The 14,901-nt window shown below is 37.8% G+C and overlaps 1 protein-coding gene and 1 long non-coding RNA gene across 12 annotated transcripts in view; one reads left to right on the top strand and one right to left on the bottom strand.

Annotated features, from left to right (window-relative positions):
• LOC111425167 (disco-interacting protein 2) overlaps positions 1-14,901 on the top strand; it is a 144,887-nt gene that overhangs the window by 13,181 nt on the left and 116,805 nt on the right. For 9 of the 11 annotated variants that reach the window (XM_023059012.2, XM_023059003.2, XM_023058974.2 and 6 more), the window contains exon 1: positions 1,501-1,863. The exons of the other annotated variants lie outside the window; for them this stretch is intronic. The gene's annotated coding sequence lies outside the window, so the exon portion shown is untranslated. Of the gene's footprint in view, positions 1-1,500; positions 1,864-14,901 lie in introns of those variants that run through there. 11 annotated transcript variants of the gene reach the window in all.
• Positions 12,961-14,206, bottom strand: LOC139432722 (uncharacterized). The gene is made up of 3 exons (XR_011642422.1): positions 14,072-14,206; positions 13,763-14,009; positions 12,961-13,400 (listed from the first exon to the last, which is right to left on the bottom strand). It is a non-coding gene; the product is annotated as an uncharacterized lncRNA (long non-coding RNA).

Below are 14,901 nucleotides of genomic sequence, written 5' to 3'. Positions count from 1 at the left end.
ATCGTCATTGCCGACACCTCGGCGGCGGTGTCAAAAAAATTAAGATGAAAGGTTCTTCCCAATATATTAAGCTATGTGTTTACCAAATTTGGTGAAATTCGGCCAAGGAATAACTGAGTAAAATCGGTATATAGGTACCCACATACATACAAGATTCCATTTTTATATATTAAGATATAGGAGTTTTATAAAACGTCATTCGACCAAGTAATAAAAATTATTTGTATTATCGATTATTAAAATTTAAATATTAATTTGTGCGATTTCCTTTTTTTGTTATCGGGCCGCACAAAAATCGCAATCGGGCCGCAGGCGGCCCGTGGGCCGCCAGTTGGACATGGCTGAACTAGATACATTCGGGTTTAGCTGAACGTACGGCTAAACACTAGTACTAGTGATAACTCTAGTTTTAATTGCTATTCAGTGTTTGGTTGTTGTAGATTTTTATTGAACTAACACTAGACCTAGAACTAAAAAGTTTCGGGTTTCGCTGTGCGTCTTCAGACTTCGGTGATAATGGTTAATGCTTATGACACAAATAGGTGAATATAATAAGGTTTTGATGATCACATCTTTGTTATGTTTGAATTCAAAAACATAAAAATTTTCATCATTGCGACGTTGACAAATGTAAGACGGACACCGTGTCGACGTTGGGATATACGGCACAAAATGAGGGTACGCGGGCGCGGTTAACGCGAGGGGGTGTACCGCGCGGCCCACGGGCGGCCCTTTGTTAGGATCGGGGCCCGCGGTCGGCGGATTCTTGGCGAGTGGGCACCCGGTCGGCCTTGGGCCAAACGGCGACTTCGGCCTCGACTGTCGCCATTCGGAGATGGCGTACTAGGCGTCGTTCACAACCTAAGTGATTATACCATGAACTATTATATTATTTCTTCCCTTTAATTTCCTAAATTTCTGTTATTCATTATTATTATTAATTTTGCAACTACATTATCTGCATTCAGTAGATATTTTGGATAAGCATTGAAAACCATTAAATTTTCATGTCAATCAATTACTCAATACAAGCATGACATTAGAGATAATACCATTGTTTCCAATGCACTGACATTGAGATGTTGTAATTCCTTGCTATTGATTTCGACTATTTAGTCGAATTAAGTTCTTATCATACATATATGGAATATGTGAAATAGCAATATGTTGATTAATCATAGTTTTACAAAGGTCGTGTTTATTCCAATTGTAAATGAGCTGGATTTGAATGAAAACTCTCGATGTAGTTTTATAGTCGGTTCGAGTGACGTGGAATTCTTTATGAAAATCTATGGGGCCAATTAAGTAGCCACGGCCCGATCGGCGTGTATGACACAGAGCTACTAACGGTACGGGCGTTTTGTCCGTCTAAGTTCCAGGCGTGGTTCGACCCATCGTTCTCAGCGAGAAACTAGTATAATCACTCTCTCTTTTCCCGTTTCCCCCGTTCGAAGCCGGCTGAGGCACGTCGGCGACGAGTTAGTTCTCCGGAGTCAGTTCGCCGGTTGCCTCTTTCTTGACGCATTCGCGCTTCTCCACAAACATCTCCACCTCCAGCGATGGAGAACGCGGAGTAATCGGCTTCGTGACTTATCGACGGACTCCAGAAACGTGGAATATATCCGTATGCCAGGCAAAACTATGTTTACTGCGACTGCCTTTGCAAAGCCTTTGGTGCCTTATCCTTCAGTAGGAGTGAATGCTTATTAAAAATTCTCGCACGATTGCTGGGATGGCTTCCCAGAACATGATAACAAGTGGTGCCCGAGTGACGCAACTGCACGATGTGGTTTTATGAGTGCTACTTGTGACAGTGTAGTGGAAAAGGAGTTTCCCAACAGATTCTCATTAACTTCTGCCACGGTAAATATACTTCGGCCGAATAATCATCGTTTTAATGATCGCCAGCAAACTTCGACGAGATAGTCCGGTTTATTTAAATCCCTTCTTAAACATTTTTAAGTTTTTATTCGCTGGTAATCCCAGTAAATGAGGAGTAGTCTTAGAAGTATCAAATAAGGAATAACGTTATATCAACCAGTTATTTAAATACCTATCTATCTATGTACATATTACGTGTGGCATATTGGAAGGTGAATATCCCATATGAAACTGTTATTTGAACATAGTGAAAATAACAGTATGTATAAATTAACTTTTTTTGGGTGATTAAAGAACTAATCTACATGCTGATCTTCTCCTATTTCATGCTAATTCGTTTTCGTTTTCTGCTTCAATAATTAATGAACCGGTATGTTTACTTAGGAGGTATTTCCGTATAACATAAAACCAACATTTTATTTTCCATAATTTTCGCAAAAATACATTTTAAATAAGAAATTACGTAAGATTCATAAGTTTTTCCTTACCTAGAATTTGCACCCAATTCATTAGCCTTCGTTCTCAGCTGGTTTCACTTTCACAATATCATCATATAATCATCACCCTTTGCGAATATTTTTTAATAGTTTCATTTCTTGCTGGCACTCTCAAAACTTTATGATCTATTTATTAATGTAACAGATACAAATACAATGAAATGGAAACTATTGATCTACTGCGTTTTGTTTAGCATTAAATGTGCAATCTAATGAACATGATGCTTTGGTAATTGAGCAAAAAGTCAGTTACTTGACTATACATTTATACTAGAAAGCAGCTTTTGGTTCTATAATCTCTCTTAAGATATTAACGAGACATTCACTTTAACATCCAAGAAAATCCTAGAGAACAATCTTTTGTTCTTACGTATCGATCTTCATAGTGATTCCTAAAAGTAAGCTCGTAAACCTTTACGGTCGGTATTAGTAGAAATTAAACTAAAACTAGAATCTTTTAGGATCTGTCTGCAGACTCACAACATATTTTAAGTTGATGCCAAAAACAGCAAATTTTGACACATTTGCGACGTCTTGACGGATATAGGTATATCCTACTTCGCATATTTTTCTTCTTTTGTCACTCGTTTTAGAGCGACCTCGAAATTTAATCGTTTGATTAGTGCCGTCGTTTCTTCTTTCGTTAGTAAAGTGCTGGACCAATTAATCACCAATGATTCTACTGGTAAGCTATCTTTCATCTTTCTCTTGTTCCACATTCTATTGTCTGGAATTTCTTGATATATATTTTCCTCTCCGGGAACTCTCGTTTCGCCTTCTTTATGGTTATCTTATCTACTTAGTCCCAGTCTTGCTTGGATATGGAACTCGAAATTTGGAGGTGCAGTCGAAACAGTTTTTCACATAGTAATTATAGGTTCTTGAAGATCTTGTGTGTTCGTGCAAGTAGTAGGGCTTGTTCTGCCCTGTTCAAGATTTTACAGGCTACAACTGAGTCATTATGGTGCTTCTTATGGTCACATTCTTCTCTTTGCATCTCTGTGGTATGGCGATTCTGGTAAACAGTCTGCGTTGTCTAATCCGTAAATTGTCTAAATCCTTGAAAAGTTTGATTTATAGAAACATTCGGGTGTAGCCGTGCGCTTGAAGACGCACGGCTAAACCCGATACTTTCTAGTTCTAGGTCTAGGTTAGTTCTAGTATTGCACTAGTATTATCACTAGAGCTTATACAAGACCTAGAACTAAAATCATTCGGGTTTAGTCGACTTGAGTGACGTGCGGCTAAGTTCGAATGTTTCTAGATCTAGGTCTAGTGTTAGTTTCAGTTTTAATTATTAATCAGTACGTTATTATGTATTGCCAACTTTGTCTCATTAAGCATTTCTATTAATAGAACCATTTAACGTACTTACTTTATTTCTATTAATCTCTTGTATTGCATAATTTATTCAAAGTGCTGTTAAATCAATAATTTAACAATAATGAATTAACCTATTATGTTTACGCACTAACCTTTTTTGATTCGCATAAAATTATAATTTACATTTTTTCTCGATTAACTTATATGTTAGCAGTTCTTTCTCACGCTTTAATTGCATTGAATCAAACTTTGGTCGTCGTACCACCTTGAATTAGTTGATGTGATTACCCCACCTTTAAGGTCGTTTCAAGAATTTTAATATTTTTAATTTTTTGGTTATAAAAGTGGAACATCACTATCTTGAGATTTCTTCTATTTAATTCCGAGATATCACTTCAAATTGTCTCGCTATTAAATGAAATAAAATAAAGCGAAAACGTTGTCGAGGAAAAACCATTTCAGCTTTCCATCTTAATTATTCCCCTATTATCGTTTGCGTGAGGCGTAATTAATGTTGATTATATGAAAGTGTGTAAACAACAGGGTCGTCATTGAATACCATTATTCAGTGTAATAATTTTCTCGGGCAAAGGCGAGACTATCATCGCCGCCCAACAAAGGCCGTTAAATTACTTATTTAATTAAGCGCTAGGAATTTCTTTTTGCGTGTTTTTCGTTGCGGCCATTTAAATTGCCTATTGTCCCCGAAAGAGCACCGTGGTAATAAAGGAATCTATTACGCAAATACCGAGTATATGGCAGGTCAACTAGAAAACTTTCGATTGTTGTTTAGGTCACGCATATAAATAGTCTAATGTAGAATACGTATCGCGCATAATTAGGTACACGAATATAAATCATAAGAACTAGCGCGCTTATAAGCAAGACGCGACCTTCGTCTTCGTCATTTGTTTACATTTTTAGTTTCTTTCTTTATTGCTTATGTTAATGTTTATAATTCCGTATATAATTCGCAGCATCATATAAAGATGTAATGAAGTCAATTATAAATTTAAATCAATTTAAAGATTTGAATACCATTCTGTTTTGCAAACAAGACCTTGATATGGTGATACGCTGAATGTTTTGCCAAGTGATGTATGATTCAAAAGAAAGGCCTACGCTGTATTAAACGATTGAAGGCAAATGAGCAGTTCCTGTTACATGCTGTTAACGGTGATATTACAAAAGGTGACCCTCGACGAATATTAAGCTATTTCCCAGTGGATTCCGAGTCAATGCCATCTGGATTCGACTAGATCGCCCACGTTCAACGCTACTCGATTGTATTAAAGACGTTTTGCGCAACTATTTAGATCGGTTGCCCAACGCGGCGACAATGTGAACACACCCTCGCCCACGTGTCCGCGCCTGTATCGCGGTTGGTTGGTAGCATTGTATTTGCATGCTGTTTAAAGGCCCCTACATCCCGGGTCGTTCGAGAACCATTGTTACGTGGTGGCAAAGTCTCGAATTACATTTGTTCCGCGGTCGAATTAAAAGCCCTTTTAGTATTCGTTTGGTGTACGGTTCTTTATTTGCGGTAAAGAACGTAATATATTTATGGTTCCTTTACGATACTGCCGACACCATATCCAATTCTGTTTTAAGTGCCTCCCGCGGGATCGTTTGAGCGACTCTGCTTGAGGACATATAAGCGTATCATCCGGTTTAGTTCAGTTTTCTTTGTACGGTCATGTGGGGCTATCGTCCGATCTGTTGACCTTTGCACTCACCGTGCTTTGCCGGGGTTCGTCTTTTATGCGGGTTTCACCTCTGGGCCTTTATGGGATTCTCAACAAACATGGCATGAAAAGCAGGGGCGCAAGCATCTCCGGGCATATTGTTACGTAGTTGCCAGTTCATCGCGCAATAAGATGCATAAATGCGTAGATAGTTACACCAAATTTGTTTAAAATTGTTTATTTATAAATAACCTCTTAAGGGAACTTAAATTTTTAAAGGAATAATTAATGTTGTTGACCTATCGTAAGACGACCGCACCTCAAGCAAACAGCGCGACACAAATATGGCTGCATCTTTTTGATAAATAGCGACAATTATACCATAATAGATGCGTCATTGACTTCTAACTCGGCCCAGCTATATATCCGGTTCTCCCCATATACTACGAGATAATCGCCCGGCCATAACTTGGCGTCCGCAGCGGCCGCTTCACAGAAGAAAAATAGCAGGACCGGATCGGTATGATCCAGATAGCGCATGCACAATCGCTGCTGCCCACGTGCACGATCGGACGCAAGAACTATTATTGTTTGATTAATGACACCGCCGCTGTCCCCAACCACTTCTTTCACCACGAAACTAAAAGTGATCTAGCCGGTTTCCATTTCTACAACCATAGCGGTTCGTTTCGTATGTCTATGTCCATCTAGTATTTGACTGTTAATTGTTAACAATTGTTTAAAATTAAAAATGAAATTTTATAAAGAAATTTTTTATGTATTCGTTTAGTTCAAGTGGTAGCAATTCGACACCACGCCACCTGATGGCAACCTGAGCACTAGACGCGCGCTAATCTGAACGCGTTCTTTTGCATGCAGGTTTCTCCTGCGGTCATCACAATCTGCACCGCAGGTGTCCGATCTAAGATCGTAGATTTCCCGGGGCTTTGTCTCTAAGGAGTCTCTTGGTTTCGGAGCCACGACGGCGTCGTGTTACCCGCACTAGCGTCGACGTCGGAGTCCATCATTAACACTAAAAGCGATATATTGCAACGATATTTGATGCCTTTCCTTGGGGGATACTTCTAAAACTTGTTGTATCCAAAAGAAGTGGTGTCCAGGGAACTGATACAAACTCTTGAGTTGCTCAACGTGTGGAGAAATATTTCTGAACAAGAGAGAGTTAATGTACCTATTCTAAGCTTAACGTAACGCAATCTAAGTGCCTCGATGCAATCTGATATTGCGGAGTGTTCGAAGACTTTAACAAAAAAAGGTGTTAATGTACCTATAAGATTTAGTTGAGACCGTGAAGATTTTTAAACGAACAGTAACGAAGATTGTCACCGCAAATCAAAATCAATTAATGAATCTCGTTCCAATACAATTCTTTTCAAGTAGTTTTTTTTTGCATCCTTTGTAAATCAATCAGGGATACGGTGAAAAAATCCCAGACATCTTCGCATTTATACAAGTCGACCACAGCGTTGGATTAGCTTAGCGAACGACCTCTAAAACTTGACGGTGCCAATCGAGCATGAACACCAACAACAATCCCGCACCGAACCGTGACAAATGCCTAAGTTTACGCGATATGGCAGTATGAATACAGGCCGGTTCGAAATACGTTTATAGATAATCCGAACGAATCGCCCAACTTAGCAGACTTGAGTACCATATGCTTGACGGACGGTCGTGTTTAAGCTAACGGCAGTGACATTCCTATTCTTATGCTTGCGGCTTGCTGAGATAGGCGGGTCTGGTTATAGGACGTTGCCATCGCGTACCAGGTGGTAATCTACCATGTAAGAGAGATCTTGTACATACAATGTAGAGTACTAACACGTATCACTCTTGTACATTACAGTTTAGTGAGTCCTTAATCATTCGATAGCAAAATACAAGTATTTTAGAATACGTTAAAGATTTTTTTTCAATTCCAATAAGGAAACGCGATTAACAATATACATTCCAAAGAAGCAATAAGGAAATAAAATAGCATAGAAACATTCCAAAACGCCATCGTTAAGAACACTAATATTTTTTAATTTCGCTTTATATGACGCCGCTCCATACCAAACAACTACAGATATTTCCCTCATTTCGCCTGTTACAGTCACGTGCAAGAATATCCTTAGAGAAATGTGCCCAAGCAACGTACTAACTGTAACAGTTCGCTGTCGATATGCAAAGTCGGCAGGAGAAGTCCATGTTAACCATCGGAATAACGGTATTGAAAATATCTACTTGGGATTGCGATCGCAATATTTCTCTACCTCTATACTATATTACTTTGGACATAACAACCTTTTCAATAATCCGGTTTGCTTGTAATGAGATTATATAAAATATTTTACAAAATGTGTACTTACAATTCTGATTATCAATTTAAAAGACAATTATCTAGACACGTGGGCTTGGCAGATACGCACGCACGAGACAGGGCGCTGATTAATAGCATTTCAATGACGTCACGATGCAAACAACGCACACGTCTTCCAGGTGCGCCTCGAAACGACAGAGTTTATTCATCTCACCGCCTGCCGTAATCCATTGAAACGCGTGTGACATTGATATTCCAAGTGAGTGCGTGTCTTAACTGTACACGAACGGAAGACGGGACGTTTGCAATAACTTGCCTGGCGCAGGAGCTACTTCGCAAGTGACCCAAATGTGCTTCGTACGGATCGATGCCATAATCATACGTTGAAAATGATAATTGCTCATTTAAGTTCATCTTGAAACTGTTTCTTAAAAAAAATTCTTGTTTTAACTTGATCTCGTTTTACTTTGTTACTGTTATAAAAGTATTGAGCAAAATATTACGCAAAATAATATAACGATCATTCTTTGATATTTTTAGAAAAAGTTATTTTTGTTTGAAAGCAGCGTAACGTTAGTTTAAACTTAAAAAGATGGATGAATAGCACTCGGGATACAACTGGATTTATGATATGCTCGTTGAACGGTGAAAATTAGTAAACGTAATACGTTGAGGACTAACTAAGGTAATATTTTCTCTAAAACAAGAAGTGAAATGAATTCCATATCTTAACACAATACAACTAAAGAAAACCTTAAAGATATTTATTAGACCTTACATAAAGGGAAGTTTGGAATCAGCGAGAGCACTTACTTGTATTAATACTAGTTCGTTCCCCTTGGGAAATTGCGAGTATATCAGAGAGAAAACTTGACAGCTTATAAGTCGATGAACCATTGAACGATATAATTGGCCTTAAAGGAGCTTCCTGTTTATACTTTGATCAAAGTTGCTTTCCTCTCCACTTGATTATTCTGCTAATTATGCTTCTACTTATTTTTTGAATTTTGAAAATAACGTCCATTATCATTTAAACCTTCAAGAACTTCTTACTAAAAAAACATTGATAAACTTGTTTCACAATTTGTTTAATTATTTTCTTTATCAAATTTTAGCTAATTTTTCATAGTTGATGTCACGGGAGGTTTCTCCTCCGCGAAACCTGGTTGAGTGATGATATTACGTATGAATTAATTACTTTAATTAATGGTACAATTTAATTAGAACGGATGAGCTAAGCAGGGAGGAGTTACGTTGGTTAAAAATTCACCGGCGAGACGATAGCAAAAAACCGCCCAGCAACAAACTTTTTCCTTTATGTTTCCATCTACTTCTAGGGCCCATATCTTTGTTATTTAGAAAGATAGCGAAAAACTAAGCGCTGCCACGAATTTTTGCCGCGACTAAACCACGCTTGGGTCAATAACTCTCTTATATGACGGGGAGAAAACTCTAGAACTATATTCATTTTATGGGAAATTTTCTGCTCTTTTCAACGGTATATAACACATCTCAATCACACGTTTGCACAATCGTTTTTCAGCCCAGCAACAAACTTTCCCCTTGTATTTCCGTCTACTTTTCGGTCCAATATTTTCGTTATCTAGAAAAATAGCGAAAAATTTGCAGCCCTTATTAGAAGGAAATTCAACAAATGGTTTACATATTCTAAAAGAGCTAACCTTGGCCTGTCTTATTTCGAATTTTCATTTACAGACGCCGTCAATATCTGCCAACGTCTGTAAAAGAAATGCACCTGAAAGACAACCTACAGGTAGCAGAACGCAATCACTTCTTAACCTAACTTTCTTATATGATGAAGGAAAAATTGGAACAAAGTTTTACCTGAGAGAGAATCCTAACTTTATTTCATGTTGACAGATAATTTTTCATTCACTCTTAATTTATTTAAAACCGTTTAAAAACATATAAGTACGAAGGGTTTCACGGCCGGTGTTAATAAAACTAAAACTAACACTAGCACTATCACTACAACTAACACTAGACCTAGAACTAGAAACTTTCGGGTTGAGCCGTGCGTTTTTTGAAAAAATTTTTGACGTTTCGGGTGCCATGTTGCAACCTTCTTCAGAAAACAAGTTGGAAGCGAACCCGAAAGTTTCTAGTTCTAGGTCTAGTGTTAGTTCTAGTGATAGTGCTAGTGTTAGTTCTAGTTTTAGTTTTACGTTTAGAAACATGTTAAACTGTTCAAAAAGGAAAGATTATTTCATGTTACACCTATTTTATCAGAATCTGGAAGAATTTGAGTGATTTTAGACTCGAATTGTTGAATTGTGTTTTGATGGTTTTGAATCTGGTAACGTTACCAACATTGCATTTTAACTCAGTTCATCAATTTAAAAAACGCGTTGGAACCGTTGGAAAGAGCAGAAAATTTCCCATAAGATGAATATAGTTCTAGAGTTTTCTCCCCGTCATACAAGAGAGTTAGTTATTGACCTAAGCATGGTTTAGCCGCGGCAAAAATTCGTGGGTTAGGTTAGGTAGTTCATAGTCAGAAAAAAGGATTGTGCAAACGTGTGATCACGGTGTGTCACACATCGTTGGAAAGAGCAGGAAATTTCCCATAAGCTGAATATAGTTGTAGAGTTTTCTCCCTGTCAAATAGGAAAGTTATTAGTGCAAGAAATATTTGCGTGTTTTTATCGGTAGGGGCTTTTTCAGGTGGGTTTTTCTTACAGACGCTGATAGATATTGGCGGACGAAAACTCGGAATAAGATAGTCCAAGGTCAGCTCTTTCCGAATATATAAGCCATTTATTGAATTTCCATCTGTTAACGGCTGCACAAGGCCGTGAAGTTTGGGAATTTTGAGGTAAATTGAATGCAGCGCGACGTTTCTTATTTTTTCTTGCTCTTATTATCAACATATCGGCGGACGAAAACTCGGTTTAGGATAGAGGAACGACCAAGCTTTCCAACCGTGTGCTTAGTTTTTCGCTATCTTTCTAGATAACCAAAATATTGGCCCGAAAAGTAGACAGAAATACTAGGGAAAAGTTTGTTGCTGGGCTGATAAACGATTGTGCAAACGTGTGATTGAGATGTGTTATATACCGATGAAAAGAGCAGAAAATTTCCCATAAGATGAATATAGTTCTAGAGTTTTCTCCCCGTCATATAAGAGAGTTATTAACCCAAGCGTGGTTTAGCCGCGGCAAAAATACGTAGCAGCGCGACGTTTCTTATTTTTTCTTGCTCTCATTATCAACATATCGGCGGACGAAAACTAGTGTTAGTTCTAGTTTTGCACTAGCGCTATCACTAGAACTAACACATGACTTGAAACTAGAATCATTCTGGTTTAGCCGTCTTAACAGACGCACGGCTAAATCTGAATGTTTATATTTCTAGGTCTAGTGTTAGTTCTAGTTTTAATTGTTATTCAGCATTAGATTGTAGTAGTAGAAAGTAGAAACTATCCGTGCGTGTATTTTGCGGGCCTTTTCCAAGCAGAACTTTTCCTTTGCAAAACTACCCAATGCATGTACTATTAATCTATGTTGCAGTTTAGGTGGGACAATGCAAATGCATAGTAGTTGTTTCGTAACTATGGTTACTGCATTCATATAATGCGAGTTATATGAAATTCCCGGCATAATGTGGGTTTGAAGTGAAACAATAAAAATTAAAATTTATTTACACAAGAAAGATTTGTAATTGAAAATGTCGAATATTGACAGCATCGCATTGACAATTAATGTAGTGATGACAAGAGGTTGACAAGGACCGTCACCCACATCTGTTATGGATTTTTTATTATTCCTGCATCAATATCCGTTTTGTCAATTGGAGCATGCGCGGTATGCTACCGAGTCACAATCAGAAGAATATACATTGTCGTTCGTACACAGCATTTCTCGTAATTGAATTTCTGAGAATCAGCATTGTTTGCATATTTTAATACTCTCGTGACGACACGATACTACAGCAATGATTGAAGTTTAATTAAGAGGGTGCGGCAGGATAGAACCTTGCAATCAAAAACCGGGATCAGTATAAATCCCAATCAAGGGACTTGGTACGTTTTACGTTAAAACACTCGTAAATTTTGATCCAATAGATTCGAAGTAAATATTAGTTCAAAATTTGTAGTTTTCGTTTTCGGATACGAAACGAAAAACGAAAGTACATGGGGAACGTATATTATGTATTCCGGTCGCGTCCAAGCCGTAAGTTTCGATTACCATAATCGGATATTATCCTCACGAACAATAAACACCCGAAGGTAAACCTAACTGTAGTGAAGCACGCGTAATTTTCGTATGCCTACACACAGTTCACCGTTAGATTGCCTCGCTAGATTACCGGAGCCGCATTTAATCGCTTCGACCGGAACTACAAACCGGAATATTCCAGCCAATTAATCGGACAATATTTATAAGAATTTTTGTGAACGAATCGTATTAAAATTCTATAGTCGCGGTAAATGTCTTTTCAAAATACATTAATACAACGTCGAATAACATCTCCAAATTTAGTGTGTAGAGTCCGATAACCTCGTTAAAATATTTACATATAAAGAAATAAGTTATAAATATGAACCTAACAAACTATAAATGAAGAACCATTACGGTGAAACTACTTTGAAATGTACAAAGAGTCAGTTTCGCCCCGGAAATGCACCCAAAACGTTCTTTTGTGCACGTTTCCATTTTAAGCACTCCTTCGTGTTGTTAGAATGTATTTTTTTTTTACTTTGATATCAGCGACCGCGAAACGACGTCTTCCTCAACGGCGAAATCAAAAAACTTTTTTAATTTCCCTCCCGATTATGATGAAGCTCCAGTTTCGTTTCATAATAGTCGCGACAAGCGCCATATGGCGTCGCATCCGTTCCATACCTAAGAGGAGAAGAGGAGCAAAGGTAGACGGCGAAAGTCGCTTTCGGATGCTATGTGTTCTCCACCTCCTCGGGCACGGCCTTATTGCGCAATGCCTGAACCGCGCCCACAAACGTGTGTAGCAGCAGCAGAGGACTGACCTCGGCGGTTTTTGATTTCTTCTTGCGTTTAGAAGACGTCTCGCGCAGATTTTCAGGTTAGCGAATCCATATGGCGCGGATTGAACACAAAAATAAACGATTGTGGAGTACAGATGGAACTATTGTGATCGAATTGATATCGCTGACGTTGCAGGAAATTGATTAAAAAACTTTTTTCGCAAATTAAAATTTACCGTTATTATAATAAATTTATTATAATATTCTCGGAACTATTCCATAGAATAGAATGAATAATCATGTTTGTTGTATAGTTTAAAAGTCAAGACTGTGGACTTAAGAGCCATCGTCATCATTGAAAGTACAATGACCCTCTTGTACCTGAGGTACTACAAGATAATTCACGGGGGTCTATTGACAGCATACAACCATTGCAGGAGCCTTCGGGTTCTTTCAGGGGGATAACGATTAGATATACACATTTAAGATTGTAGTAAAATTGGCCTTTTATGCGGTAGCTCTATAGATACATTTCATCGGTTTAATCACCGGGGTTTCTTTCCAAAGAGGAATACGCGAATACACCTAGAGAATAAGAGAAAACACATTTACGTATTCTCTAAGGGGTAAATTTCATTTGAATAATATTATTCTTCGTATATGACTGGAATAAATGTATTGCCAAGTAACTTATTCCTGAAATCCTGGAATTTCCGAATACCTGAAAGCTATAAAGGATGGTAAATAAAAGACCTTTACGATCCCGTTGAGAATGCGACGTCTCGTGTACTATAATAATACCAAGTCGATAAATAAATAAATAAATATACGCGCTGACAGAAAGATTTGCCCGCGGTCGTGTTGCCGGAGCAATGTACAGTTTGTCTAGTTTAATTGCAGACTAGTGAAACGGTAAACGTTAGTGTAACGTAAATTCTAAATCCCCACGGATTTATGACTGCGGCAGCGGGAGCAGGTTGCCATTTCCTCAACTTGAAATTGGAATTTAAGGGTTTGTCTTTTAAATGGTCGACTTCAACTATGACAGCACGCGAGAGCGGTCCCAATCCCGGCGAAGCTTTAAACTTACGACCAACGACAGTTAAATTACCACCTTATCTTATTGTTACATCTTGTTCGCGGTACGTGGTCAACGTGTTACGTAAACCCTTTGTTCCGCTGACCAATTTTATTCAAGGTTTAAACTTTTAACGTCGAATCAACTTTTTTATACGTTAAATTTATGCTGGAATTTACACATTGTATTTTGCATAAACGTTACATTTTCATTCATCATGCATTAACAAGTTTTTAAGGTTATGGCTTTGTCTACAATACTGAAATGTTACAAATCTTAAATTTTTGTTTAACGTTGTGAATTAAAATACGTGTTACTTACATAGCATTCTGTTATCATTTTTAACATTTGAAGTGGACCACCAACTTTACCCAAAAAACTTGTGAAAGCAAGGATATCATCCAATATCCTAAAAATCATTTCTATTTCGTAAATTTAATCATTCATCATTAAACTGTCATAAATTGACGTTATTAACCTTTCAGTACGCGCAATTTACAATAAAAACGATCGCCGAGCAAAAAAAATAGAGTTAGCTAATGTGTAACTAACACTAGTACAATAACCTTCTTCAAAAAGAAGTTCGCAGTGTTCAAAATATACAATTACTTGGCGCTGAATAACAACTAAAACTAAACTTTACTTAATTTAGTGCTGAATAACGAATAATACTAGACTAACACTAAAACTAACACTAGACCTACAACTAGCAACATCAGTTTTTGTGAAAAATCAGAAAAATTTCATGTTTAGCCGTCTTAAGAGACGAACCGCTAATGATGAATGTTTCTAGTTCTAGGTCACTACAACTAACACTAGAATTAGAACTAGAACCATTCCCCGTCTTGAGAGACGTGCGGCTAAATCCGAATGTTTCTAGTTTTCGGTCTAGTGTTAGTTTTAGTATTGCACTATCACTAGAACTAACACAAGACCTAGAATTAGAATCATTCGGGTTTAGCCGTATTGAGAGACGTGCTTCTAAACCCGATACTTTCTAGGTCTAGTGTTAGTTCTAGTTTTACACCAGCACTTTCACGAGAACGAACATAAGACCTAGAACTGAAATCATTCTAGTCTAGTGTTCTAGTATTGCACTATCACTAGAAGTAACACAAGACCAAAACGAGTCGTCCTAGTGACCAAAACGT

Source organism: Onthophagus taurus, chromosome 1 (assembly GCF_036711975.1).
Source record: "Onthophagus taurus isolate NC chromosome 1, IU_Otau_3.0, whole genome shotgun sequence".
NCBI lineage: Eukaryota > Metazoa > Arthropoda > Insecta > Coleoptera > Scarabaeidae > Onthophagus > Onthophagus taurus.
This window is presented reverse-complemented; position numbering and strand designations above follow the sequence as displayed.